General features: G+C 33.0%; 1 long non-coding RNA gene across 2 annotated transcripts; it reads left to right on the forward strand.

Moving 5' to 3' along the window:
• Window positions 1–3,666, forward strand: LOC148790009 (uncharacterized). Of its 2 annotated transcripts, none has more exons than XR_016079342.1 (3): window positions 1–391; window positions 499–601; window positions 1,971–3,666. It is a non-coding gene; the product is annotated as an uncharacterized LOC148790009 (long non-coding RNA). The 2 variants fall into 2 exon arrangements; XR_016079343.1 differs by having other exon boundaries at window positions 499–576.
• The last annotated feature ends 1,138 nt before the right edge of the window (window positions 3,667–4,804 follow it).

Consider the following 4,804-nt stretch of genomic DNA (forward strand, 5'->3'; position numbering starts at 1 on the left):
TCTCTTCTTTCTCTTTCTCCTGCAGCATTTCTTTCTCTTTTGTCTCTTTCTCTCGTCTCGTCTCTTTCGCCATAGATTCTTGGGAGGGGAGCTAAATATTGGGCTTCAGATCTGTGACAATTCCGTTAGACAGTTTGGGGTTTTCCGTGTTAGAGAAAATCTACTTATTTAATATTCATTTTATAGAATTTATTGGCTTTTTTTATCACTCTATTTAGGGTTTTTGATTAATCTGGGAATTGAATTTTTTGGTTTTCAGTATATTGGTTGGGGCATTACTAATTTACTTCTGAATAATGTGCATGCTAAATTAATCATCGTTCTAGTATTTGTGAAACATTCTGCTTTTCAACCATGGCAGGATTATGTTCAGAGACATGGTCTCCTTTTGGTAATTTAGTAATTGTATTTTATCATTGGTATTTAGTTGTCTTGAAGTTGTTATGGTCACAGAATAGGAGAGGATAATTAATGGTGAATTTAACCTTTTTTTTTTAGATTACACCAGTCTTGAAAGGGAGTTGCAGAATACAAGGACCTGTAGATGAGACAGAACGTGACAATTAGAAGAATACGGTGAGACATCATTGACGCTGACAGGGTAATTTCAAGTTTGGATAATTTCATCTATTTGTTTATGTTTTAGCATCTTTAGTTGCATCCAAATGGCATCATGCAACATTTTATTTTAATTGCACTTCATTTCATGTTGGCACCATTTTAATTCCAGTGTTTGGTTCCTGAGAACATTTGTTATTTGTATTTTTTTTTTGTAAAAAATGTTTGTTTGTTTATGGATGTGCAAGATATGTTATATTGAAGTTCTTAGGAAAACTGTAGATTTGTTTAGGGAATCCATTAATTTCCCCCGGCAGAGATTAATACATTGGCTCCAAAAAAATTTTGGGAACTTTCAACTACTTTGTTAGCACTGCTTGTGTTATGGTTGGTTGGAGGAGAAAAAGAGATCTTATTATGATTGGATGGATATCTATGTGCGAAGAGCAATCAAACCTTTGGACATCCATTATCTGCAAGAAATTCAGGATGAACACAAACAGATGGGACAATAACATCAACTCACACCATTTTTGCAACTACAGTTTGAACTCCTATTTCCCATGCATATTTTAGTTCACCTAGCATAAGGATGCTGTAATTTTTGGCTTCCTATTTCATGATGACAATGGTTTGGACTAGCATTTACATTTAAACATCTTCCTACAAATTCCAAGATAAAGGAATTTGTCTCTCTTATCAACAGTCCTAGGGATGCTTTTATTCTCCATCTACCCTTGATTCTAGAAATCGGTTGCCCCAAGCCCAATCATTAGGTCTCTTACCATTAAATATTTTCCCCATAGGCTCGGACTTTGATTTTTAACCCTGATTAGCATGTATTGCTTGGAAAGAAAACTGCCTTTCTTTTGTTCTACCTAGAGTATGCTTCTCTTTATGGTTGGAAACCCTGGGAAAGATTAGCACTTTTGATTCAGTCCTAAAAGAGAATGATGCCCTTCCAATGGTCAATTTGGGAAGAGAGAAAATAGGTTCTACCTAGGGAAAGAAAAATCCAAGGAAGCACTTGTGGAGGTTGTCACCATCAAGGTTATGCTAGTGAATTTTGTACGAGCAATTTCTTAGAATTTTGTACGATCTATTGGGGTGTAATTGAATCATTTTGATCTTTGATCTCTCAATGGAAGTTTTTACTTTGAAACCTGTGATTAAGCGATGCTTTCAAGGATCAAGTTTTATTGCCTTCTTTTCTTTTTTTCCTTTTTCTGTTAAAATGTGAACTCCGACAATGAGAATGATAGATCTCGTGACTGTTAAGTAAGTAATTGTCATTTGTCAATGTCACCGATATTCTTGAGATTATTTTTATTTCTTTTTTTACTGGTGTTACGAGTGTTTCGAATTTAAAGTTAAGCAGAACATTCGTGAGTAATTCTTTTCCTATGAATTAGGTACGAATTTTAAATGTCTGATCTGCAATGCATGCACAACTGGACTTCTAGTATGAATCAACATGGTTAATACCACTCGGGAGAAACTGGCCTGCAAGTGTGCAACAGATTAAAAAAGCTCAACCATGTTGGTAAGCTTTACTCTGTTTATGTTTGTTCTAACTCTCCCCTCCTCTTCATTTTCCACCTTGATTGTCATTACCGGCTATCCGAGGTGTCTATATTAGGGCGCTATTTTGCTTTCATTTTTATTTGTATTTTTTGGTTGATTATACAATCCACTACATTCTATATAAGTGCTATCTAGCATCAGGATTAATGTAGTAAGCTTATTTATCTAATTTTAACAAACTAGACACATCTTTTAAGATTGGATGAATGAAACATGGCTTATTTTGGCCGATGCATTTTCACTGATGAGGAACCACCACCAAGGCAAAAGATATTTCTTAGTTTCGCTGATCAGAAGAGATATCTCTTAGTTTCATTGATCTGAAGAGATATCTCTTAGTCTCCAATTAAGTTTACCCTAATTCCTACTCCTTTATTATTTAATCCATATTGCATATATTCTGCTTTCGTTCTGGTTATTTAAAAGCCCTTTGTCTCTAAGGAATTTATCCATAATCATATATAATTTTATGTTGTGAATTATCCGTAACTATTATTTGTGAAAATTATTAAATTAACAAAAATTTGTGATATTCATTTCAATTTACCACACTTATCACTATTTTATTGCAATGATAAAAAATAATAAGAGTAATTTTTAAAATATCTTTTTGTTGCTTTTGTAATTTGATAATTTTGGAAATTCCAGTATTATAGTAATTTTGTCATTCACGAATTATTTTAAAATTTTCAAAATTCTGTAAAATTTACAACAACAATTATCATTATATTATTTGTAATAACTAATAGTAAATTATTTTTAGTTTTGGGTGAATTATTAGAAACTATTGAAATTGTAAGAATTATTTGTTTCAAAATTAGTTTGTACCAATTTCATATAAGTTAATCTCATTAAAAAGTATAAATAATAATATAAAAATGTGGATCCCTTCACCGAAAATGTGAAGTATTTAGATACCCTGGATATTGGGGCTGTCTTTTAATCACCTTGGCCTTTTAATCTAATTCTGACATGGTTCCAGGCATTGATCTACTCGGTTGTGCTATTGATCGTTGTAGTTGTTTTACCAATGCTTATCACCTTTGTATTATCCCAGTTCCAAAAGAAGGTCCCTTCATTTGAAATTACAACTTTAACCAAAAAAATGATGGAGCAATGGAAAGTTAAAGTTTGGTGTTTCCCTTTGTTGCATGCTGCATATGCTGCTGGATCAATTTAAGTAGAGATGCATTCAGGGAATCAGTGTTAGCAAAATAAATTGAATATAAATTTTAATTTATTTTAAATAACTTTTTTTCTAAGATACTTTCACTAAAAAAAAATAACTTCTCAACTTCTTTTTTTTTTTCTATACAATAATTGCATTTCTATACAATAATTATTCATTTAAAATCCACTTCTTTTTTTTTAATACAATTAGGCTTTGAGAGAGGCGCCGTTTGTATTATTGTTGTTGGTGATTAAATCATTTCTGTGCATTTTGTTTTTCTTTTCTTGATCAAATATTAAATGATGCAGTGAAAAATAAGAGAGTCGATTATAACCACCACATTAGCATGCAAATATCCTCAATAAAGTTCAGACTATAAATCATTTGTGTTTGTCTTATTACAAGACAAAGATACCTTCAACATTTTATATATTATGGATTTTATTTATTTTATCCGTAATATAGCTTAATATACGAAAGGGACTAGAAGAGCTCAGGGCAGACTTAAAAGGATTTGAGTAGAAGTACCCATAAATTATTTAAGCGCTCATAAATTAACAACGGATATGACATTGTGTTGGAAAATAATAAAGAAGATAAATGGAATTTATTGGTACTCGCTTTTCAAATTGAGAATTTGTAGGAATGTGGTGTTATAGAATTGTTAAATTGAGAGGAATGTTGAATCGTGTTACTTGGTCACTTTTCTTAAAATTGCATTTACCCCTTACAGTGTAGGCGGGTGAACGCAAATCGGTCGTCAAGATAAAACAGCTCTCAGGCCATTGGTAGTCTTACACTCACTTACTAGACCTCTGCAAAATACAGAGAATTGATGTTTAGATTGGTAGAAAAGACAGAAGAAGAAGAATATCGAAAATGTTAGTGTGAAAACTGGATTGACCAACACTCTTTTTATAAAGTGTTCTCAAACCCAAATGGACATAGAGGTGTCTATTTAGATAGGTGCCTCTTTAAAACAATGCAGACACAAAAAGGAAAGAGACTCGAATCTATTCAAAGAAAAAGAATAAAACATTTAAAGTTAAATTTGAAAATTAAAGTCAAATAATTAAACCAATAAAAGCAAAACCGAAGCCGGTTCGGCTCGGTGCGCATGTGTAAAAGCAACCCCAAGCCCCAAAACAATCATTGTATTGATTTCTTCATCTTTCCCTTCCTTTTCCTACCTTTTCCTTTAAACCAAACATAGCCTTAAAGTCTCTAGACAATGTATGATTTGGGTCAGGACTACTGGTTTTCTCTGTTTCCTTATTGGTTAGGAGCTGAATCACCCTGAACTAGCCTAAATCCAACCTATCAACAAACACAGAATCTAGATCAGTTTTAAGACCTCACAAAATTGGTCCTCACGCCCACCTCGCAGCCCTTGTGGCCGCGCATTGGGAACATGTCTGCAAGAATAAAAAACATACAAGAACATAGGTATACCTGATGTGCCGGTGCAAGGGCTGTAAGGTGGGTGTTAGG

Source organism: Nelumbo nucifera, chromosome 8, assembly GCF_055504915.1.
Source record: "Nelumbo nucifera cultivar China Antique chromosome 8, China Antique-T2T, whole genome shotgun sequence".
NCBI classification, from domain to species: domain Eukaryota; kingdom Viridiplantae; phylum Streptophyta; class Magnoliopsida; order Proteales; family Nelumbonaceae; genus Nelumbo; species Nelumbo nucifera.